The 26,370-nt window shown below is 39.4% G+C and overlaps 1 protein-coding gene across 4 annotated transcripts in view; it reads right to left on the bottom strand.

The window, feature by feature from the left end:
- The window catches only part of TMEM63B (transmembrane protein 63B), a 99,911-nt gene that overhangs the window by 70,445 nt on the left and 3,096 nt on the right, over window positions 1–26,370 (bottom strand). The window contains exon 2 of one of the 4 annotated variants that reach the window (XM_039347016.1): window positions 13,150–13,286. The exons of the other annotated variants lie outside the window; for them this stretch is intronic. The gene's annotated coding sequence lies outside the window, so the exon portion shown is untranslated. The remainder of the gene's footprint in view (window positions 1–13,149; window positions 13,287–26,370) is intronic. 4 annotated transcript variants of the gene reach the window in all.

The following is a 26,370-nucleotide window of genomic DNA, read 5'->3' as shown; positions in this document are numbered from 1 at the left end:
ATAAATTACTCACTAAACCAGTGTTATGTATTTGGCTGAAGACAAGACATATTATATTAGCTATTATACAATCAAAACATAGATTTGTGCATATACATTGTATACCATGATTACTTATTATTGAAGTAAGTATCCTGCTTTATCTTCTGTAAGAGCACTATTCTGCAAGGCAATTTGGGCTTCGAGACAGATACTAGATTAAAGTGGCCTCTATGACTGAATCGGAATTTAGTAGTCCAGGATAGCATTTCTATAAATTATGAATCAAAATGTTTTGTAAGAAGTTCTTTAGAAGCCCAGTAGGGGATGAGACCTTTTTCAACCATAGACCCTCATGACAAATAAAAGAAAATTAACACATATGCATCAGAATAAAGACTTATATTCAATAGTTATTTATATCCCATCAATCATGTTGCCCACTCTATACAGTTCTGGATCTATCAATATACATCTACTGCTTCACTTAAATTGTTTGTCACTGGTGATTTCCACATAATTGTGTGCCAGAAATCCAATACTCAACTGCTTGTACAGTAAAGGACCACAAGATAATCAAAATTCCTAAAATCAGGCCTATCTTAAGCATCAATGTGTCTTTAATTTTTGGCAGAAATGACACAAAGAGAAATCTTTAGAAAACAGATGTCCTTTTGATTGGGATGTAGAAGTGGGAAGCAAATCAGTTCCAAGAGGGAGCTTAGGTCACAAACTAACAATTCTTAAAAAAATAAATGTGTTTGCCTTGCAGTGCAGTCGGGTTTAAAGACATCAAAAGAATAGACTTCATTTAGTTTATTTATATTATTCCCTGACCATCAAGTAAAACAGGACAGGGGTGGAATATCTTTTTATAGACAGGAATCACACTTTTTTATGTTTCTTGTTATTTGTGCTCTCTCTCTCTCTCCCCCCCCCCTCTCCCTCTCTCTCTGTGTGTCTGTAAGTAAGGGCTATAGGAAGATTGATGGGGACATCACTGAAGAGGGTAGAATGAAGATTTGGGAGGTTCTGGGAATGTGTGATACTTGTGTTTAATTAGAAGTTCTCTGAAATACTGAATTAGGTGAAGTTATATATCCTATACTCTTGAGTGCAAATCAGAGCCTTTATGTAATTTGGAGCTCAAAAAGACAACCAAATAGATGCAGATGCTTTCATACCAATTTGTTCATGTAAAACTAGTTCAAAGCTTTGCACGCACACACATAGAGGTGGTGCAGAGGATAGCTGAAGACAGGGATGTACAACACCACCTGGGCTTCCTATGCTACCTGAACTAAAATTATTCTGGGAAGAAATGCCATAATGTCTACATAAGTCCATTTACTCACCTAGATCAGAAATAGATCTTTCCCATCACCTATTACCCGAGACTGAATTTCAGGTCATTTCTATGCAAAGTATGTACTCAAATTATCAGGGGATATATATAATAGCCAGGAGAGATCAAAATGAATAAAATTAGTTCCTTTTACTGGTCGATTGCTTTTAGGATTTCAGATAGACAACACATCTTCATTAGGACATTTCAAATATTATCACAGAGAAAATGAAGACAAAATAGTTCAAAAAAGCTCTTACTCTGGCATACAATTTATTTATTTTTCAATTCAAGCCCATATTCTGCAGATGATTAGTAACAAATTATTCAGGATAAATCCAAATCATGCAGTGAGTAATAAACAAACCATGAGTCACAAGTATACAACTGCTGCAGCAACAGCCACATTTGTACTGAGTTAGGAGAAACCATTTATGTATCTCACATACAGAAAGCAACTATATTCTATTTATAACCTTATACATTTATACAACTTATTAGAATTTTGCACATATTGAAGGGATACACAAATGACAACCAGAAATACTAAATTAAAATAAAAGGCTACGCTAAGAATATTTCCATTTATTCATGTATGTATGTATTCATTCATTCATTCATTCATTCATTCATTTATTCACTCATTTATCAGTCAATAATCAAATTTGTACAGCTACCTATCTCAGTCAAAAGCAATTCTGGGCAGTTAATGTCAAATAAAAACCACAAATATATAAAAAATATAGGAACCTACATTAAGAAATAAATAGTATAAAAAAACAAGTGTAGAAACTACTAGCCAAAGAGAGGATAAAAATGGCCACTTCAACCAGAGAGCTGATTAAGTAAATCCCCTATTCCCAGTCCTGATAACTTAACCAGTTCTTGAGGGCCTTCTGGAATATCAATAGGGATTAAGAAGAGACCGGACAGTCACTTGTCTGAGATGGTAAGGTTATGTTTAAACAAAATGGCTTAAAATGTCAAGACAATGATGTGGGGTGGATTTCAAAGTGGCAACTTATATTTCCAAATAAAAAGGAAATAGATGTTTGGACCTTTTATTGAAAATGAGAGGGAAGTTCTTTGTTTGAAATTACAAAGAAGCAAGTCTAAATTAAAGTTGTGCTGGGTCCATTAATAATTGCCACACATGAAGAAGGCAATATAAAACAAACATGGATTGTTGAAAAAACTAATGGAGCACCTATTATGTAAGCCCCAGAGAGACAGAATTAGAAGGAATATTAATCATACTTAATTATCAGTAGATGTGGGTTACAGATCAAGTTGGCCAAGGTGGAAGAGTCCTGTTTGTTTAGCTATAGGTTAATAGTGCCTGAGACTATAATTAAGATGACTCAGCCCCAGCTAACTGTAGCTGATACAGCTTTCTGATTAGTCATAAGGACTTTCAGTGATAGTGACTATCACTGGAGACACTGATCAAAAGAGTAGTCATTTAAACAAATATTTCAAGAACAGAATCTTCCCTTTTCTCTTTCCTCTTCTTGCTTAAGTGGGTGTCAGTTAACTGATGAACTTAAAAAAAAATATCATCTTTAGGGAATCACTTGGGCCCCAAAGAGGAAAAGAATCTAGTGAGGATGCACTTTGTCCAGAGAAAATGCCAAAAATTTTTTATGATGATGCTTGAGACAAGAGGCGAGTCAACACTGGAACTCCTTTCACATGGATAGCATAAGGTAGTAGCAGTTTTCAGAATGCAATTGTGGCTCCAAAGGTAGGTGGCCAGCAGTAAAATATCCACTGTGTTTAGAACAGTGTTTCTCAGCCTTGGCAATTTTAAGATGCATGGACTTCAACTCCCAGAATTCCACAGCCAGCAAGTGGAACATGAATTCACAACCAATGCCTTGTAACTATGGAGAATGTTGGAGGTGTTAGAAAAGCTTTTTTTGGGGGGGGGAGGAAGGATTAATAGTACTGCAGTTGTAAGCTCCAATTATAGCTAGGTTTGGTTTGGTTTTTCAGCCCATGTTTTTTCTGTCTCTAACGTGCATAAGTTCAAATTCTTGTTTCCCTAGTTTTTGTGCATTTGCATTTTTCAAGTAAAGAATCAAGCCTTCCTTGGCACCTGCTTCCTATCATCCCCTTGGTGCTTTAACTGTTCTTTAATGAGATGGGCTTATAAAAATGACTACAGAATTCTCATCAGTTCCTCAGTCCTTAATTTTACCCCAGTAACCTGTATCTTCTGCAAACAGTGCCCCATGAATAAAATTTGGCACACTGTCACTTTGAAATGGAATATATTTAGAAGAACTCTGTGCATACAATAACCTGAAAGACCATGTATAAAAAGATTCAGCAAGGAAGGGAAGAAAATTGTTCAGAGGAAAATCAGTTTTAAAATGGATTGGAATATTTATTGTATTCTGTAATTGGGATAGTGAGTGGGAAGAATAGAAACCCTTCATAAATCTATCTTTAAAAAAAATATTCAGCCACTTTCGATATTTTGTAACCTGTTGAGCACTATTTTGTCGAATTTGCCTCTTAATAGTGGATGCATCAGTACATGGTATATGGACATCTGATCTTCCATCAGCCTTGGAGGAGAATTTCTCAATGCCTCATTCCCTGGTATCCTACAACGATGAACAATGGAACTACATCTCCCATTATCCCCCATAGCTAGATTTGGGGAGGATGACATTGTTAGCACATTTAACACATGCAAAACTGTTAATGACCCCCAAACCAGTACTTAAAAAAGAGATAACTGTGTGTTATTAAAAATTGCAAAGGGAAAGAATTTCAGGATCTGGAGTTTTCACTCAAAATATGCACAAATGACCAGGCTCATATTAAGACACATTACATGAACACCTAGCTCCATTAAGAAATTGATAATGCTGGGAAAGTTGGAAGGAAAGAAGAGGACCACCAGCAATAAGGCAGATGGGACATGATTGCAATGCTGATTGGTGCTTCACTGGAAGAACTGAAGGGCTAAAATTGGGACTTCCTGGAGAAGTGGTCCCTAAGAGAGTAAATACCAACTTGATGGCACATAATCAAAAATAGGAGAAGCAGAATGTTCCAAAATTGTTCAGATTACACTATCATTTGAATTCCAGTAGAATTCAATTCTGGTTGAAAAGAGCTAAAGAGTTCGAAACAGCTATTCCAGTTCTCCCTTAATTCTTTGCTAGCAATCCAAATTTTATTTATATTTATATTTATATTTATATACATATTTATATACATATACATATACATATACATATACATATACATATACATATATATATATATATATATATATATATATATATATATATATATATATATTTTTTTTCTGAGGTTTTCGCGGGTATTTGTATGTAGGTCTTTGGTTGTTCGGGTTTTCTCCCACGTAAAATTGGAAGTGTCTTGGCAACGTTTCGACGAAGTCACATTCGTCATCTTCAGGCTGGTGTTTTTAGCTTCTTGCTTTGAGCAGCAATTTTGAGCAAAGCTCAAAGCAAGAAGCTAAAAACACCAGCCTGAAGATGACGAATGTGACTTCGTCAAAACGTTGCCAAGACACTTCCAATTTTACGCGGGAGAAAACCCGAACAACCAAAGACCTATATACAAATACCCGCGAAAACCTCAGAAAACAAATATATATATATATATATATCTAAAAATGTGAACCCTGGGAATATTCATATTCAAAATAAAATGAACACCTAGGTATTAATTAAAACTATAAAAAGTTTAATTTAAAAACGCCAAGCTTTCGCTGTCACCTGCCGGCATCATCAGGGCTGGACCGCCAGGGTGTGAGAGAGTCATTTTATAGGCAGGCCGAAGTCTGCACTCGGCTCCTCGATCTCGTCACCGGACCCAATTGGTTAAATTGTGCTCCGGTGATTCGTTTCTTTCTGTCCTTCCTAGCTCCGTGTATGCCTTCATCTATCTTCTTTTCTTTGGATTCTAAGGCAGGTGATGTAAACTCCTTGCCTCTCCAATTGTCTCTATCCTTCAACCCATTCTCCCCTTCGGGTTTGAGTGGTGGTTTGCATTTGTCCTTTTCTTTTCCCCAATCACGCTTCGCACAGTCATTTTCTCTATGAGTATCTTTCCTTTCGTCCTTAACGCCCCTCCCTCGTACCCAACTGTCATCAAGATGGTCGTACGTGCTGTTCCAGATTGGCTGGGGTGGCTCGGTAAGTTGTTTATCTATGGGGGTGGTCTCGTAGTTGTGGTTATCTTTAACTACCATACCCTTCCCCTCCTTTTTGTCCTCTGCGCTCTTTTCGCGCATGCTGTAATCTAAGGTCTTGATCTGGGGGGGGTTGAGTTGCGATCTTCCTGAGCGTCATAACGCTCCTTCCTTACTCTCCTCCTCATTCCGACACCTCTCGCTCCTACGCGTTTATGACAGAAGTCCTTGGAGTCCATGGGTGTTGCCGGTACGAGGCACGGTAAGCTGATCTCATTAGCTCCGCCCTCTTGCGTACTTCTCCGTCTGGACTTGTTCCTCTCCTTACTTTCCGGAGCGTCCGCAAGCCTGCTGTTGTGTCCGGCGCCGTCCTGCACTCCATATGTTCTTAAACCGGCTGGTGATACGGGGTGGGGGGGGTCGCTTCTTCCCCCTTAAATCGATCGTCTTGTTTCTTTCTGAGCGTCGGTGAGGTGTCAGGTTTAACGATCCCTCCCCATCTTTGTCTGTCGTGTCTCCTTGCGTACCAACCGGAATATCTCCGATGTTCATGATGCAGGGGTTCTGGGCTTCAATTTCCATCGCTCTCTTAGCCTTTTGCGAGCGTGTTAACATTGCGGGGGTAGTGGGGATTCTCGGTCATTGCCCCTCCTCTTCTGGCTTACATCGAGCTGACTGGGGGGTTGGCACATCCCCTCTGGCTCTCTCACTGGGTTTGCTGTCAGGCCAACAGTAGCGAGATGGGTGGTTGGTCGCACTCCATGATCTAAGTGCCAAGTGTGCCGGACAGAGGTCAATGTGCCGGTTGATAGACTCTCTCACACCCTGGCGGTCCAGCCCTGATGATGCCGGCAGGTGACGGCAAAAGCTTGGCGTTTTTAAATTAAACTTTTTATAGTTTTAATTAATATTTATTTATTTATAAATATTTATATGCCGCCCAATCCCTTGGTGTTCATTTTATTTTGAGTGTGTGTGTGTGTGTGTGTGTGTGTGTGTGTGTGTATATATAAATATATGTAGGTCTTTGGTTGTTCGGGTTTTCTCCCGCGTAAAATTGGAAGTGTCTTGGCGACGTTTTGACGAAGTCCCATTCGTCATCTTCAGGCTGGTGTTTTCAGCTTCGTGCTTCAAGGAGCAATGTGTGATCTTAGCTGTTTCTTCCTTTTAACTGCCAGTGGGGGTATGAACTGATTGGGTGGGAGCTTGGCTGTGTTATGATTGGGTGGAGGTGTGTTCTGATTGGTTAGGGGCTTGGCTGTGCTCTGATTGGCTGGGGGGTTGGCTGTGCTCTGATTGGCTGGGGGGTTGGCTGTGCTCTGATTGGCTGGGGGAGTGTTCTGTTTGGTTGTGCTCAGGTTAGTCTGAGTTGCAGGGGAGTTTAAGATTTTGGGCTGCCTTGCTATTTTTTGGCTTCGCGTTCGTGGTCGTGCCTCATCTTCATGGGGGGTGTCAGTTTGCTTCATGTATGGATTGGACGGGTTTAAAGTGGCTAATGATGCAGCTGTGGTCTGGCTTCTGGTTTGTGGTCGTGCCTCATCATCGGTGTGGCTTTGGGTTTGCTTTTTGCGTGGATGTGTGGTGGTGACATCCTGGTCCAACATCTTAAAGCCACAGGACATGAAATTGACTTTAAAAATACCAGAACCATTGCCAAAAGTGAACATTTTAATAACAGAATAATCAGAGAAGCCATCGAGATAGAAAAACTCCCACACAGCATGAACAAGCGAGATGATACCTCCCGCCTACCAGCCATTTGGAAACCCGCCCTTATTGACAAAAGACTCCCTAACACAAAAAATGATACCAGACCCACACTCACAAAAACCACACAGGATGTCACCACCACACATCCACGCAAAAAGCAAACCCAAAACCACACCGATGATGAGGCACGACCACAAACCAGAAGCCAGACCACAGCTGCATCATTAGCCACTTTAAACCTCTCCAATCCACACATGAAGCAAACTGACACCCCCCATGAAGATGAGGCACGACCACGAATGCGAAGCCAAAAAATAGCAAGGCAGCCCCAAATCTTAAACTCCCCCGCAACTCAGACTAACCCAAGCACAACCAAACAGAACACTCCCCCAGCCAATCAGAGCACAGCCAACCCCCCAGCCAATCAGAGCACAGCCAACCCCCCAGCCAATCAGAGCACAGCCAAGCCCCTAACCAATCAGAACACACCTCCACCCAATCAGAACACAGCCCAGCTCCCACCCAATCAGTTCATACCTCCACTGGCAGTTAAAAGGAAGAAACAGCCAAGACCACACACTGCTGCTCGAGGCACGAAGCTGAAAGCACCAGCCTGAAGATGACGACTGGGACTTCGTCGAAACGTCGCCAAGACACTTCCAATTTTACGTGGGAGAAAACCCGAACAACCAAAGACCTACATACAAACACCCGCGAAAACCTCAGAAAACATATGTGTGTGTGTGTGTGTGTGTGTGTGTGTGTGTGTGTGTGTGTGTTCAATGATGCAATCTTCGATCTCCGGGAAGAGTATACTCCAGTTATTTATTGTTAAAACAACATTTAAAACAATAAAAACAGTTATATACAAGAATTAAAACAACTTAGCTTTCGCTGGTCCTCTGCCAACGTCCTCAGAGTGGGGCTTAGGGGGTGGGAAGTTCTTTTTATCCCCTTGCTGATCCAATTGCCTACTCATTGCCCTTGTGACAGGGCCACTCTTCCTGATTGCCTGTGACAGCCTTGCCTGTTCCGCCCTCTCTTTTTTGCACTCTAACATTGTATTTTCCTGCTTTGTCATCCTTGTGCTGTCTCCTCCTCCCTGTGCTGTTATCAGTAGCATGCTCCTGGGCTGCTGATCTGCCTGCCGTTTTTGCATACCATTGCCAGTTCCTATTACAACTCCCTCCTCCAACCCCCCTCCTCTCCCAGCCTGCCGATTCATACACCCTTTTTTGTCCATTCCTGTCATCCTTCCCCCCCTTCCTTCAACCCTCCCACCTGTTGATGAACACGTTGTTCCTGCCTTTCATCAACCATTCTTATTGATGTTCTCTTCCTCAATATCTTTTCCTTCCTGATCCGCTGCCCTACCTGCTGTTCCTGTTTACCCTCCTCCCCCACTGTCCATCTTCTCCTCTCCAATGTCTTCCCCATCATCTGCTGACTTGCCTGTTGTTCATCCATTTCTGTACATCCTCTCTTTTCTAGCATTCCTCCTCCTCTGACCTGCCTTCCTACATGCTGTTCCCACATGCCAACATCCATTCCTGTTAAATCCTCCTTCTTAAGCTTTCCTCCCCCCAATCTGCCGTCCTGCCTTCTATTCTTATCTGCCCTTCTCCTTTCCTGTCAGTCCCCCCCTCTCCTGTTTCCTCCCCCCCTCTCCAATCCACTGCTCTGTTTGCTGTTTCTTCCAGCATTCTTCCTTCCCTTGCCTGCTGTCCTACGTATTGTTCCCATCTACCGACCTGTGTTCCTATTGGACTCTCCTTCCCAAACTTTCCCCTCTCCAAAACTGCTTTCCTATTATTCCTGCCTGCCCTTTTCCATACCTATCAACTCCACTCTCTCCTGTTTCCTCCCCCCTCTAATCTACAGCTCTACCTGCTGTTCCTGACTATTCTCCTCCATTCTTACTCCCTTCTCAAATATCCCCTCTCCACCCGTGAATATGCTTCCAATCTTACGTGCCTCATCTATATGTTTAAAACCAAACAAATAAATGTGAGCACCAGGGAATGCTTAAGAATTTAGTAAAATTTAATAAAATGCCAATAAAATTACAATAAAACCAATAAAACGCCTAGCTTTTGTCTGCAACTGCTGACATCATTAGGGCTCAAAATGCCGGTCAGTGGGAGAGTCCTCTTTATAGATTGGTCAGAGTCTGCACTCAGCTCCTAGACCTTGTCATTGGGCCTGATGCAATAGACTGTTTCTCAGTTGCTGGTTTCTTACTAGCAATAATTGCTTTCCTGCATTTTTTGCTTGTGTAGCTGTCATCGGGTGTTTTCTCCTTCCCAAATTCGGGGTTTAACAGAATATCCTCCCTCTCCTTTTCTGTTTTATTGCTACACCTACTTTGTTTAGTTGCACTCCTCCCTCCTCCCCTTTCCCCACTCTGTTCTGATTGCCCCGTTGCAACGCACTGTCTCTTGTTTTCTTTGTATTTTCCCCAGTCATGGTCTCCGCAGATGTTATTCGAGTTAATTACTGTCACACCCCTTATTTCCTCCTTACTCCTTGCTTGCACGGAGGCTTGAGGGCTCTTCCGTGTTGTCTGTTGATATGGATGGATTGGCATTACAAGGTGGGGTGGGCGTGTCGTATTCCCCAAACATGCTAATGAGGTTGTTTCTCCCCTTTTAGAGTACGATCTGGTAGTTGTTGCTCCCAGGCGTCTCCTTTCTTATCTCCGATCTTTGTGTATTCCATCCTAGTTTTAACCAACTCACCCTGGATGCTCTCTATACAGCAATCAGGAGTATCAGTCTTCGTTGCCCTCTCCCCTCCACTCTCGATGTTCCTCCCATATGCATCTTCATCGGGTTCATTCCACATCTCCCGTTGACGCATTTGGGTTGGTGCTGCTGAATGGAGTGATCGAGTTGTTACAGGCAGTAGGGCTGGAGAAGTTACCCTTTCTTCTCCCAAACATGGCAGGCAATTCAGTGTCCCCGCCAAGGGTATTTTAGATGTGGACCTCTTATCAGGCGACGCTCTCCTCTCCGGATATCCTGGGGGGTGCGTGCAGATTCCTGGTCCACATGTTAGTGCTCCTATGTCTCCCGACGCTCCTTCAGATGCTCGGAGATGTCTAACCATTCTGGGGGGGGAGGTCTCGATCGTTGTTTGCGTTCTGTCTGAGTACTCCCGGGCTGTGGATGGTGAGAGGGGGAATTCTTCTCCACAATCCTCTCCATTGATATATTAGGTATTTCTTTAGGGTGTCTCCAGTGGGGTGGGGAATTACCCATGCTCCAAGCTCTCAGCGTTAAGTGGGCTGGGCAAAGATCGATATGCCGATTAATAGAATCCTTATTGGATTGGATAGCCATGCTTCTTTAAGCAAGCGGCCCCCTTTCGTATTGTCACTAGCCAAGACATGTACATTTTCAAAGTCAAATCAGTGGCCTGATTCAGTCATATGTGCCGCAATCTGAGAGTATTGTTTGCCCCTCTTTACCGCTAATTTATGTTCATGGACCCTGGTTCTTACTCTCTTGGCGGTCTCCCCAACATAAATTCTTAAGCATTCCCTGTTGCTCACATTTATTTGTTTCGTTTTAAACATGGATATACCCAGGGATCATATTTTTAGTGTAATTGTTAACATACATACATACATACATACATATCGGGTTTTCTCCTGCGTAAAATTGGAAGTGTCTTGGCGATGTTTTGACGAAGTCCCATTCGTCATCTTCAGGCTGGTGTTTTCAGCTTCGTGCTTCGAGGAGCAATGTGTGGTCTTAGCTGTTTCTTCCTTTTAACTGCCAGTGGGGGTATGAACTGATTGGGTGGGAGCTTGGCTATGTTCTGATTGGGTGGAGGTGTGTTCTGATTGGTTAGGGGCTTGGCTGTGCTCTGATTGGCTGGGGGGTTGGCTGTACTCTGATTGGCTGGGGGGTTGGCTGTGCTCTGATTGGCTGGGGGAGTGTTCTGTTTGGGTGGGGGCTTTGTTGTGCTCAGGTTAGTCTAAGTTGCAGGGGGGTTTAAAATGGTGTGTTCGTGGTCGTGCCTCATCTTCATGGTGGGTGTCAGTTTGCTTCATGTATGGATTGGAGGGGTTTAAAGTGGCTAATGATGCAGCTGTGGTCTGGCTTCTGGTTTGTGGTCGTGCCTCATCATTGGTGTGGTTTTGGGTTTGCTTTTTGCATGGATGTGTGGTGGTGACATCCTGTGTGGTTTTTGTGAGTGTGGGTCTGGTGTCATTTTTTGTGTTAGGGAGTCTTTTGTCAATAAGGGCAGGTTTCCAAATGGCTGGTAGGCAGGAGGTATCATCTCGTTTGTTCATGCTGTGTGGGCGTTTTTCTATCTCGATGGCTTCTCTGATTATTCTGTTATTAAAATGTTCAGTTTTGGCGATAGTTCTGGTATTTTTAAAGTCAATTTCATGTCCTGTGGCTTTAAGGTGTTGGACCAGGGAAGATGTTGGTTCCTCTTTTTTGACTGAGTTCTTATGTTCTTCAATGCGTGCACTTATTCTTCTGTTGGTTTGTCCAATGTATGTGGTGGGACAAGTGGTGCATGGGATTTCATATACTCCTTGATTTTCTAATTCAATTTTATCTTTGGGGTTTCTCAGGATGGTGGATATTTTTCTGTTTGTGCAGAATGCTGTTTTGATGTTGTGTTTATGGAGGATCTTGCTGATTCTGTCTGTGGTGCCTTTTATGTATGGGAGGAGGGCTTTGCCGTTTTCTTGTTCTCTGTCTTGGATTTTAGTGAGGGTTTCTTTTTGGATTAGGTTTGTAATCTTATTTCTTTGGTATCCATTGGATGTTATAAAACGTCGCCAAGACACTTTCAATTTTACGCAGGAGAAAACCTGAATAACCAAAGACCTACATACAAACACCTGCAAAAACCTCAGAAAATATATATATAGTCACTCTCTCTCTCTCTCTCACACACACACATTTCTATCTACCCATCTTTAGCAAACAGTAGTTCCCTTTGCACCTGCCTTTATTCCCTCAGTGTTAAGAGGTCCTGTAGAGGTAATTTACTTCATAAATCGCAGATGTTTGACCACCTGCATTGAGTAACTAGTTAAGAGCAGAGCCTACAAGTCTCAGAGCCTCAGTATAATTAGACAAATGCTTTACTGCAAACCTAAATAAGTCACATCTCTGACGTATCTGTTTTTCCATCTATCAAGCCCACAGAGTTTAAATCCTAGGTTTCTTTCTTACGACTCTTCAAGTTAATGGATGCTTTGTTGCACTTTCCCCAGATGAAATGCAGAAGATGCTTGCAAGGCATGGGCACGACTGGTTGGTGCCTCTTTCCAGTTTTCTCTTGCCAATTTCAGCCCTTAGTGTAACCCACTTTATTTCTCTTTCCTGCCCTCATCACTTCTATTTTGCATAAGGAGTTTAGAAGGTGTAGCAGCTTATTAATTTAAATACTATAATTATTTAGTACATGCAAACAGAAATACTATTGAATTTCAAGCCCACTTGATCCAATAAAACAGATTAAAAGGACAAATGAGTTAATTAGAGAAAACCAAGGTTATAAACTGTGGGGAGACCCTATCTAAATGCAAAAGGATCCTTGATGCCGAAACTATTTCTATGTGTGCAACTGACTAGGATAGGGGATGGAATAAGGTTACATCTCTGCAATTTGTTAGGGCTTGAATTGCTACCACCTATTATACAGGATTATTAGATATTGACAATAATTCTTTTTCACACAAATTCAGAATTTCCAAATCTTTTTTAAAAAAATTAAGTTATGAGCCATGATATGATTCTACATTTCATTTTCTGAAATAAGTACCATTTAACTCAATGGGGATTAGTAAAATTCTCTGGGCCTGGTAAGCTCAGGAGACAAGAGCCATTTGGATTTCTGGCTTTCTTGCTAGAAAGGCACTGTAAAAAGCCATGAAAGCCTATCAAAGTTATTCTCCCACACAACTTACATGTAGTGTAATTAAAGGCTCTTAAGCTCCTGAAGTTCTTCTGTTCTTTTCTGCAACAGCCTGGTTTCCTCTCTTAAATATCTTGCAGCCTCCTCTGGATTCTCAAGGATAGTTAGGCACTCAGCCCATATGGACCTCTGAAATGACACATGCAGAATTGCATGTTGTTATTTCAGCATAGGGTTAATACCTTTAAAACACCTAAAATAGCCTTCTCTCAATACAACATACCCAGGCTTATGGACTGCAAAAACATTTAATCAACCATAAATTAAAATAAACAGGATTAACTATGAGACTTAACATGCAGCAAGATGGACAATGTCAATTGCCAGGATGTTTTCCATGGTAGCATTTTATGGTGTAACGCAGTGGTTCTCAACCTGTGGGTCGGGACCCCATTTGGGGTCGAATGACCATTTCACGGGGGTCACCAAACCATGCTGTCCGCCATTTTTTTCCCTTTTCCCTAGCTGTCTTACTCCCTCTTATTGGTGGCCACACCCATTTGGGGGTCACCACAACATGGGGAACTGTATTATGGGGTCACGGCATTAGAAAGGTTGAGAATCACTGGTGTAACGTATGTTAAGTACAGTAACTGTCTAAGAAGTTGAAAGCAAAACATTTTCTTACTGGGATCTTTAGAGAGAGATCCAAATGGATCATATTTATGCTTTCTTGCTCAGAAGAGATCTTGCAGTATCTTTAATTGTAAATTGCACATAGCACAAGGAAGAAAAAAAAAGCTGGGGAATTTAAAATCTCAGAAGCATTTCTATTTCATGATAGGCATTTGGGCTTTCCTTGAAAAACTGTTGATAATTCTGTTATTATACAGCCCAATATTTCAGCAAGTCATTTGACTATCCCAATCCAAGATCCCATTAATATTTTCCTCTTTAAAATTCCCTAAATATAAGAGACTCTTCATTAAACACCTATTTAAACAGATCACAAAGGAGAAAGCATAGACATAGGGTCATCACCCTATATCACTAGTCACCATTGAAAAAACAGGTCTAATACAGAAAGTCACATGATTTCTCTGTTTTTGTGGATGCTCCACAATCAGCCATTCATCAAAAGCCAGAAAACCCAAACAAGTAGACCAGACCAAATCATCTTACTTCACAACACATAGCAGAATCCAGTAGTCATCACAGTTCTGAAATAGTCATAGCATACATGGATTTGCTCTAGAGAAAAACCAACATTAAATTCTATGGATATCATATGAGATAGCCTACATCAATGATACTCAACCTTGGCAACTTTAAATTGTGAAGTCTTCAATATCCTGAATTCCTCAGCCAGCATGAGGAACATTTGGCCCATGATGTTAGACTAGGACTGAGATAGGTCTCTCCTCAGACATGGAAACAAAATTAGGTGATTTTGGGCAAAGCTCTCTCTCAGTTCCGCTTGTCTCACGGGGGGGGGGGGGAATGGGAAGAGGGAGTGCTATGAATCCTAAGAGGAAGGGTGGGATTTCAATCTAACAACATATAAAAATACAATTATGGTTCAAGATAGACTCTGATGTTACATTTCCACCACATAGGGAATCAGTTCTGGGTTGTCAATCTTAATTTTATGTCATTTCTTGGAGGTCTTTGAGTTTTAGAAGATCCTTCCTACAGGTGCTGCTTAAACTGCAATTGCTGCATGTGCAATTTTTAAAAAGGATCCATTGGATGGCTCTTTTCATTTAAAAATGAAGGTGTTCATTTATTTGTAAAGCAAATGGAAAATGAAATGAATGGTTTGTATTCTCTTCAGAAGTGAAAACAGAGAAATAAAAATGAATCAATTCCAAGTATAAAATTAATTCAGGACTCATTTGTTTGAGCTGAAACCCTTGAACAGTCTCACAAGGCTATAAAAAGGTTACTGAGAAGGGGAAGGTGCATGGAGCGCAGAACTTGTCAATATCTGAGTAAGAACACATATTTCAAGTGGTGCATGAGGAGACAATGCCATTTTGGAACGACCTTGTTTCAAGTTATAGACAAAACCAAACACTGTACATTTTAGATATATGTTTCTCACTGGTACCTAATTGGTGAAAGAGGGAATAATAAAAAATTGTTTTAGATAAGCTTTTCACCTAATATGGTCTAGATTCTAGAGTTTGTTAAATTCCTATGCTAAGTATTAGAAATGATAACATCCACTTTGATCATCTTTGCAAATCCATGACTTTGGATAAATCTTTTTCTTCTTCTATACCTATGAGTTGAAATAACATTTCCTCTTGAAAATGTGCCAAGCTTATTACTGGGAGTAGGGGATTGGGTCGATGAAATCCAAAGTGAGAAAGTTCGCAATTTCATCCCAGATCTGGGGGTCTCACTGCCATCATCAGTTTCACAAAGCTTTTTCAGAGCACAAAATTAATATTTGCATATCTCAATCAAAAATTGCTTAATAAAATAGCTCAGCAGTCTTCCTTCTTACAAGTTGGATTCTCCTTTAATCAGGAAGGTTATTCTATGGAAGTATTAATGAATACTACTAGTAGATTTCCCCGCCCTCACAATACCTATTGATTTGCACCAAATTTGACCATAGTGAGAAATGCTTACTTACACATCTTTTGGGATTATTTCCAATATGCAGAGTGGCTTACATTGCCAATACTATCTGTTTCTTTTCTGTTTACCTTTATTGGCTTTCTCCTTCTTCTCCAACAGAACAAGGCTGACAGAGCAAGCTCATGGCTTTGGGAGAACCTTCATTTAAGGTTCAGCAAATCAATAAATCTCTCAAAACACTAATGTTGAAGGTTCTTATTTTAGAATATTAAGTGCATGGCTGATCCTCAGGATCGGATCTTATAATTATCTCTCCTGAATGAAGAAGGTAAATTGTTGCCTGAATTACTGAGCTGAGCTAAAGATCTACAGTATTCTACACCAGGAAGGCTGTAAAAAATCATGTCGGAAAGGACAATCATCACATACTTCAGAGATGATTGATTTTCCACTGAGATAGGTTGCTTATAGTTCAGTATCTGCCCTTGCCCCTTTGAAGTGCTGAGTTAAATCACATTATGCCTTAGTGCAATATGTGGATCCAATTAATCGAACAAAAATAGGATGCTAACAAAAGAAGGCCAAACCTCCAACACCCTCTTTATTACCAACAGAGCCTCCAGGGCTCAGATGAGCGCTATTACTCTTTTAAAGATATACAAATGTTGGACAAGTGAGAAAAAGTGACTTGTTCTTTATGTCTATGGAGATTCTCAATCATCCAGGTCATGGTTATCCCAAAGTCCTTTTCCAAAGGCGGAAGCTTCTTTTAAAACAGCTTGCTTCTCATCCAAGAAACTTCTTTAGTTCTGATATTCAGCTGCCTTTTGAAAAGCACCTTAGGGACATGTCTTGTGCTTTGTTTGCAAGTGTGTCCACATGTCTGGGAAAAGGATAAAAATAAGAAAAAGTAGCACTGCAACGAGGAGAGGGAGGAGATAGAGAGTATGGCAGAAAATTGGTGCTTGGTACCTGTTTAAGTTGCCATGGTGGCCATTTTCCACATGATGATCTACCCCAAAAGAATGTTTATACACACACACACACACACCCCTCAACATTTTGAAATGCCTGATATTTTAGCCCTAGCGTTTATATATTCACTACACAACATGTACAGATACTGTTTTATAAGGATTAGGTTAAGTGACTCTGTCCATGATGAAATATGACAGCTTTTTGCATCAAAAAGAAGAATTGCCTGCTATAATATGTGGCCTGTGTAGGCTCCCTTGCAAAGTCAGTTGTCAACGCTGCTAATATTGAATATTCTTGCTTTGACAAAATATGCAGAACTGTCTGGTATTTTTAGAGTTAATTCAGATGACAGAGAAAAGGGAGAGGAAATAACAAAAGCCAGGGGAAAGGAACGGGATAATTGGAAGATGTAACTTGTGACTGCAAGATAAGGGAGGGGTTTAGCAAGAAAAGTTAGATGCCAGCAAGAGGGATTCTGGCATAAATCTCCATGATGTGCTGTGTATTTGTAACACTGGTAATAAAGGCTTTAGGATAAACATGCCTGGAAGTTCTTTGAAGTGCTTCATTAGTCGGAACCATGACATCAGTATTTAAATCAACAAAGGCAAATTTACTCTTGCAAATTTAAATCTATATATCAAAATCTCAGATTTATTTGTCTAAGCTTGCCTTGCCTACAAAATGGATAATTCCTTACAATTGCTTAGGTGGGATTTTAGATTGGATGTATTGCCACCATCTTAAACTTAACATAGCTAAAAACAGGTTACTACATTCTGATCATCTCATCCCTTTTTAATTGGTCACTCTGAGTTCCAGGGCTGCCAGCTGGGAATCTCTGCTATTATGAAAAACCAGGAGTCCAAATTGATGGAAATTTTATGAAAAAAAACTATTATAATTTACTATTTCCACTTATTGAATGCTGCATTATCTATCAGTTCTTCCTAAGTGAGACATTTTGCTTATACTCTGTCATGTGTGAATTATTTTAGTAGCTTATTGTTGGATCACCTGAGATCTCATTCCATCTCCTGATTACTGTCAGAATGCTGTCATTCATATTATTCTGCACTTTTTATTTGGTTCCTACCTATTTTTATCTCCAATCATTACATTGATTGGGAGTTCAAGAAACATGTAGGTAGAAATTGTTGGCATTTAAGTATGATGAAAATCAAACCAACTCCTAAATAATAATATAAAATCACAATAACATCATAATGGAGATCGAGCATAACAAATACTCAAGAGTACATAATAAGGCAGGCAAAACAAGACTATCAATAGGTAAAATCAGGAAAATTGAAGAAAGAGACAGAAGGGCTAATTCCAGTTGCAAGACCATGTCTTAAGAAGAACAAATGCATACAGAGCCAGAACTGAGAGGACAGCAAGAGAAAGCAAATGCCTCCTCTTCAAAAACAAACAAACAAACAAACAAACAAAAACTGAAGAAACAGATTGCACAGACTGACTATAAACAATGGCATGACAAAGTAGCAACAACGGTTCATTGGAAAACCTGCAAGAAATACCCTTTGTCTGCAAGCAAGAACTGGTGGGATCACAAAATAGACAAAATAATTGAGAATTAAGAAGCTAAAGTGCTCTGAGACTTTAGAATTCAAGCAGAAAAGCATAGCCTGCCTCATAACTCCCCAGACTTATCAACTGTCAATAAGAAAAACAAAAAGGTCTAGATAATAGACATGGCAGTGCCTGGAGGCAGCAAAATAGAAGAGAAAGAACTGGGGAAAAAAATTACAAAATACAAAGACCTGCAAATAGAAGTAGAACAAATGTGGGAAAAGAAAGCAAAGATAGTACCAATAGCAATAGGCACCTTGGGATGCAATTCCAAAACATTTAGAGTATCACTTGAAGACTACTGACATTGACAAAATCATCACCAGTCAATTGCAAAAGGCAGCTTACATCTATCCTTCATATGATGGAATAGCAGCATCTGCCTATCCCAGATCTTTGGGAAGGATTAAAAATGCCAAATTCTGTCTAAATATCTGGCTGACTGTACAACCAACCATAATAATAATTTATTTAACTTGCATGTTTCCACATTAAATGTTTCTGAAAATATTTAAAGTGATTGTGAAAATTTCTATTTTTTTGCAACTATCTCCAGTTTAACAACATTTTTCAGATCTGAGGCTAAAACCCTATTCAATATTTTGAAATTTATCAACACTCCCTTTAATAACCCCAATCTTTACATCGCTTTTTTCTAGTAACTATTAAATTTAATGTATTTAATGTGGATATTGTGCTATAACCCCAAAACATTCTTCCTGGGCCACAACCAAATTGCAGTTGCACTTAATTGTTTTTTGCATTACAGTAGCTATTCTGTTACCTGCAGAAAACTTCTATGCATTTTTATATAAAAGTAAACAAATTTGGTCATTTTTCTGGTCATGATTGATTTTGTGTTATTTATAATGAAATTCAATATCCAAATACCAATAATGGATACTGATGATTTTCCCTCTTCATTCTGAATACTGTTTATTTATCGTTTGTTTTGGTTTGAGACTTACAAATCCAGAACAGAATTTGTCCTTTAATGATTTCTAAGATTTCTCTTTGATAAAGAAACATTTATTCCTGGGGTGGAGGTAGGGTAACAAAGAGATGGTTTGATAGTAGGCCTTGCAGCTGTGATACCAACTGTTTTTTTCCCCCTTAGGTTTGTTAGGAAACTGACAACAGTATAGCCAATAAATCAACTTCTCCTTTGGATCTGGCTCTCCCATCTCCCTACACTGTGGGTAGCTTCCCTTCTTTTTATCTATTCTCTTTCACTTAAAGCAGTGTTTCTATAACTTGTCAACTTTAAGACATACGGACTTTAACTCCCATGATTCTGGAAACTGAAGTCCACATCTCTTAAGTTGACAAATTTGAAAACATAAACTTACAAGTTCATTGGTTATAGTACTTATGTCCAATATAATTACCTTTACTTCTTGGGAAGGCCATTGTGTGAGATGTTTACAAGGATACCATCGCACCATGGTAATAAATAAATTAACTGTTCTTCTCATGGCATGGGGAGATGCAAAAGTTACTTGATATGGAAGCTGTACTTTGTGACTGATGCTTTTCATCGATCAATTTCAAACATATGAAGGGTATTAAAATTTCCAATTAAACAATGGCTTAATACCTATGGCATTCTCCAGTAGCTGATAAAGACTTTCCCACGAATTTGTGAATGCAAGGTGATTGTCAGGGCCAGAGAACAGCCTTAGGCTGATACATCCTGACTCTTATAAAGGAGCATTCCTGAGTGAAGCTTCTGCATTTACAGCATCAAAAACCTGTACCGAATTCCACAGGAATAATTTTTCTTCCAATTTAAGAGAACCTTAGCTTCCATAGCCTTCTACAGTTATAATAAATATTGAGTGGTTCTTTGGTTTATCTGCAAACCCAGTTCCCAACCACATTGAGATAAATCAGGCCAAACTATCATCCAGAGCCCTTTCGATCTAAGAAAAATAAAAGAAAATAAGCAACAAATTGCAATGCTGAAAATGAGTCATTTTTTAAATGCCAATTTTGGCGAACAAGATGTAGGAGCTGCCACGTTTCACAAATGAAAAAAGAACAGATTCGAAGATGGAATGCTATGTTTTTTCATATTAAAATTTGCGTAGTAAAATGCTAATGCAAATCTAAATAAGGGATGGAGAAAATTCCAAGATTTTGGCCATCTTTATGATTCCTTATTAAAATTGGGGGCAGTAAGCTGCTGTGGGGCATTCCAAGTATGAACATACATAGAAATGAGGAGTGGTTAGCTCAAGCCTTATCAACAAGATAGAACAATTCCAAATTAGGGAAAGAGGAAATAGACCCCATGGCAGGAGTGTTACTGAAACAGCTTCTCTCAGCCTTTTCCCACACAGGTAATGTTGGCTATTCTGACACTGGGTACCAGGTTAGAGATCTCATCACTTAGATGGGATGTGTGAGTAGAGTTGTAAAGTTGTTCACACAATGCGAGCAAGTAGCCTGGCAGCTGGCAACCTCTGCCAAGTGTAGGAGCTTAGCCAATGGCAAAGGGGGCACCGATACAGGAGGCAAGTTGAACAGATGTCAGGCTAGGGTTCCATTTAATCTCAGCATCCTAGGACCTAAAGCAGTGGTCTTCAAACTTGGCAACTTTAAGACTTATGGACTTCAACTCCCAGAATTCTGGCTGGCTGAGGAATTCTGGGAGTTGAAGTCCACAAGTCTTAAAGTTGCCAAGTTTGAAGACCACTGACCTAAAGGATCCCAGAAAGAACCAGATGATACATTTCCCTAGATTTTTACCATCTTTTCATATATATAATTCACTGTTTAATTGCAAATTAATATACATTTACATTTAAATGTATAGAACAGTGGTGGCGAACCTATGGCACGAGTGCCAGAGGCGGCACTCAGAGCCCTCTCTGTGGGCACGCGTGCCATCGCCCCAGTCCTAGGCCTTCAGCTGGGTTTTATAAAACCTTTTTGCTTTAGGCCTCCGCTGCTGTGTACCAAAAAAAGGTTCAAATCAGTCAATTTCAACTTCTCGCGGGAAAAAAAAAGATCTTGCAAAGTTGGAATTGATTGATTGAACTTTTTAGTCCCACCCAGTCTGCTGTTACCACTGCAGCCATGCCCACCCAATGGGCCACACCCATCCAATGGGCAATACCCACCCGGCACCCGACGATGCATAAGTGGGTTTTGGGTTGCAGTCTGGGCACTCAGTCTCTAAAACGTTCGCCATCACTGGTATAGAAGCTACAATCATTGCTATTTCACATTGCTATTTCCCTAAAAGGAGACCAGGGTAGGAGAGTTAAAATGTACAGTGTACTGCTAAAGAGTAGGCCCAGTACAGTTAAAATATATTATATATAGTGAGAGATTTCACATATAAAACTAAGACATTGTTTAATTGTGCTTTATCAAATAATTCACAAGTGGCAAAGTTCATGTAAATGCTAAAAGTTATAAATCACTTGCTTTATGGATCAAAATATATTAAGTCAAAACCAAACAAGGCATATTATACCTTATGAAATATGGGAATCAGATTAGTGTTTCTAAATTCCATCATAAAGTTATTTCATAATATTAAAGATCATTTTGAATCAAAATCATTTTGTGGATAATATCAGCATTCTGAATTTGGATAGATTAGCTATACCTGTATTTTACTTACAACAAAATAATGTAATTTTTGTGTAAACATTCATAGAAAGTTCAAATGTATTACACATCTATAAACCTAATCTATAGCTAACATTATGCATTCTGAGGATTATCTAATAATTACTTGACCTCATCATAATATAAAAAGCAGTATTTTAAATTTCTGATTCAAACTTTTTAGTAATGAAATCATCAGATCTGGCTTTGCTATTATGTCATCTCCTGTCTTAAATGTTCAAATCAATATTCCCCTCAGGGTAATTAGCTTAACAAAAGATATGAATTACAACTTTAGATTGGTAGCATACCCTTTTTATAGTAATGTATTGTTCAAGTTCCTTAGAACAGGGGTCTGCAACCTTGACAACTTTAAGACTTATGGACTTCAGCTCCCAGAATTCCTCAGCCAGTATAGCTGCCTTAGAAGAAAGAGGAAATGTTTGGTCCAAAAAACAAATTTACTGACATTTTGCTCACATCTACAATAACCTCCATCTCTTAGCAGCTATAATATAAAATTCTAAAGAGAAGCACTTGGGGAAAAACACCATTGAGCTCATTGGAAATTATATCTAACCAGATTTGTGTATCATTGCCTGAATATCCTTCAAATAACTAAAAAGATAATTGTGTCTTTCTCTACACCACCAAATATTAGGTATGACAAAGCATTGTTATAATATATCTAACAAATATGCCTGCGTCATATTAGCAACTTTTTTTAGCTACTGTGAAGATCTTTAATTCTTTGTTATCTTATTGTTTGTCCTAGTTTCCTTCTTTAATCTAGACTGGAAGCAGTTAATCCACTGAATAACAAGCTAGCAATTCCTTACTTTCAAATGAGACGCATACACACACACACACACACACACACACACACAAACACACACACACACAAACAATTTTATGCCAGTACAACTCTTGCCAATATCCTCCATTTTTGGGAAGGCAGGGACTGGAAGCTTGTACTACTCTGCATATCTTCACTTTTTTGGTAACTGCTAGTCTTTTTATCAGCATAATAATTCTCACATTTTTCACTGAGATTTTTATTGCTATGTAGCACCATATTGTTCTGTGTTTGCAGGTTTGACAGCTACTGGATATAAATAGAAGCAATAAGTTTACATTATTTCCTCTCTTAAACAAAATTAGCACAGTTGTACCTTAATATATAATAGCAATTACTAGCAAATTGATTTCTCAATTGAGACATTCAAAAGTTCCTGGGGGTGGAATCATTTCTCATTAAACATCAGAAATGAATTAACCTTTTTAAAAGTACAGGTCACACAACTAATACATTTCTGGACTTGCCATTTTGCTGGCTTTGGATACATGGGGCTCCAGGATCTTGTCATCTTTGATTCAGGGTGGGGTGGCACTGCCCCAGAGAGATCCAGTCCGCAACTTGGGGGGTTCTCCTGGGCTTGCGATTCCTGTTCAAGGAACAGGTGGCAGTCTCAGCTAGGAGAGCCTTTGCACAACTTCATCTTGGGCACCAGTTGCAGCCTTTCCTGGATCAGGATTTCCTGTGATCAGTCATTCAGTCCCTAGCCATCTCATGGCTGGACTACTGTAATGTGCTCTACATGGGGCTACCCTTGAAGAGGATTTGGAAGCTACCATTGGTACAGAGTGTGGCAATGCCCATAATTCAGGGAGGGGGCTATGAAGGCCCCTGTAACACCACTGCTCTGCGAGCTGCATTGGTTACCAGTCTGCTTCCAGATGCAATTTAAAGTGTTGCCGATCACCCGTAAAGCCCTTCATGGCATGGGTCAGGTTATTTGAGGGACTGTCTCATCCCATTGGGATTGGTCTGTACCACACGTGCTGGCAGGGGAGGCATGTTGCAGGTCCCATTAGCCCAATTATTCCAGCTGCTGGGGTGTAGGAGGAGGGCCTTCTCTGCTGTTGCTCCTGTCCTCTGGAACATCTTGCCCCCAAATGTGAGGTTGGCCCCAACCTTCCTATCTTTTCATAAAGATGTGGCTGTGCTAGTTGGTATGGGGCCCTAGTGGGGGAACAGTGCAATGGAGGTGGTTGATTCAGTAATAACAGATCCCACTTCCCTCCCCAACTCTGCTTATGCCCTTCCCATGTGTCCTTGGTTTTAAGGTTTGCTGTTAACTTTTTATGTTTTAATTATATATTTAACTGTAAGCCACCCAGAGTTGCCCTATGGTAAGATGGGCCAATACATTTTATAAATTTATAAATAAATAAATAAAATTTCATAAACTTATATGACTAGCGATATATCTGTATCTTACATTTTCACTTAATACTATTTTTGGTATAAACTTTTAAAAGTTTGCACACTTTCACAATGTTTATAGTCTACTAACAAGCCAGTTTCCTTTTTCTCGGTAATGATAGCCAGTTATGGCAATAGATGCAGCATAAATGAATTTGTCAAAACGGTATCTTTTTCCATTCTTCTTGTGAGTGCCAGGGTTTAACTGATGTCCTGCTGTTAGCAGGACCGTATTTCCAAAGAGAATCGCAACCGGATGCTGGATCCAATCTTGTGAAATCTTTCATGAGGAATGAGAAATTGTTGAGATCATCTACATGGCTCTAGACAGCAATCCTTGCGGGTAGACCGTAGAAACTGCTGTTTTGCTATCAGCTTATGAAATGAGTGGCTGAAAGTTGGAATTCCATCAAGCTCACACTCACAATGCAGCCTTCTATGGACATTAGGCGAGAAATTAAAATTCTCTGGATCAGCAAGGCTTTGCTGTATTCATTCGATGAGTTCTCTTCCCCTTAAGAAGATTTTTATTTTTAAAATTTTGGAAATATATGATTTTTAAAAAAAATTATGCTGCAAAGGTATACTTAGAATAAGGATTTTGGAAAGATAAAGGTTCCAGATGGATTTAAAATTATAGCTTGGAATTAAGTAGAAGAAATTGTCTCATGGGAAATGGCATTGTTTGGGTCTATTTATAAGGGGACTTTGAAGGTTGGACACTAGAGGGAGCTAGTAGATACAGAAATGAATGGAGCAGAAATCTATAATAAAAGTTTTTGAATATTGGTCTCCCAAACTTCTTAAGATAAATTTATGAGATAGACAGAGCATACTTAATGAAGTTACAGAGGAAGAACAAATTTCAACAGATAATTTTGAAATTATTTTGAAGGGGGACTTAAATATGACAAACAATGAAAAGAATATGGAGAAAGATATGGACACATAAATGGAACTGATGGCTGACTTATTCTCTAAAAGCAATTACAAACATTGAACCAGAAAATTGATTTGGATAATTTTTTTTCTAACCGAATACACGAGAGTTGTCAACGCTGCTAATATTGAATGTTCTTGCTTTGATAACAGATGGAAATGTAGCCATCTTTTTTCTTTCGCTTTTAGAGTTAGAATGATGCTGGGAGGGGGAATGTGGATGAGAGTCCAGCTAGTCATAACAATAACTCAGCCACGGGAATCCAAGTTTATTGCACCCAGAGTTGATAAAGATTTGGCGGGCTGGAGAACTGGAGAGGAAGCCCGTGCTTCAAGCTAATTGGGGAATGTGATTTATGACAGTTAATTGGAGGAGGGAATTGTGCTTTGCTACTTTGTGCCAAGGGGAGGAGAATTCAGTTTTTGGCTTCAACTATGTAGTGTGATACTTTGTTTCTCAAATAAAAGATTCTTTAAGGTAAACAATGTCTCAAAGTTCTTTTGAAGAGTTCCATCTGTCAGGAACCATGACAAGAGTGCTATTAAGGTGTTGAAGGACTTTATTAGAAGTGAAAAATAGAAGTACAAACTTTACTTATTGGATATACAAAAGAAATGTTAAAATTTTGAAAGGTTTTTGGCTAGAAGATGAACAGAAAATTAACTCTGGGACTATTTTTGAAGCAGTTAAAAATTAAGATTCTTGAAAACTCAAGGAAGAAATACAAAGTTGGCTTATTTGATTGGGGCTAAAAGAAACAATTATATCTAATTGCTTTTACTGGAATTTTTTTTAGCTGAGAAAGAACAACTGGCAAAACATTTGAATTTTTTTTTTTACTTAAATAAACTATGGGATGAAGAGACTGTATTTATAGTGATAAGCCCTATTAAAATTGCCTTTACTTGCTGGGATAAAGGGGGAAATTAGTTGCTTCCCCCCCCCCCCTTTTTTCATATTTCTTTGTATTTTACTATCTGTATTTTTCTAGCTTGTATTTGATTCTTTTCATTCATAATTTTTAATAAAATCATTGGGAGAAACTATCTCTCTTCTCATTCTCATTTGACAATTCACCTACTACATAAGTTCATCCATTATGAAGATCACATAAATTATATTTACATTTACTTGGATTCATCTGGTTACAATTCTCTAGTTGAGAGCATGTTGAAGTATGAATTGTGAAATCTGATTGCTATTTATCAGTATCCTGGAAGTATATGCTTGGTTAAATATTTTTTCTTTAAGGATTCCAGTACTTATATACTTCACGTAAGTTGTAA

This window comes from Crotalus tigris, unplaced genomic scaffold (genome assembly GCF_016545835.1).
Source record: "Crotalus tigris isolate CLP2741 ecotype Arizona unplaced genomic scaffold, ASM1654583v1 scf7180000018048.2368360, whole genome shotgun sequence".
In the NCBI taxonomy this organism is placed as follows: Eukaryota; Metazoa; Chordata; class Lepidosauria; order Squamata; family Viperidae; genus Crotalus; species Crotalus tigris.
The sequence above is the reverse complement of the archived record's forward strand: the minus strand, read 5'-3'. Positions and strand labels throughout refer to the sequence as shown.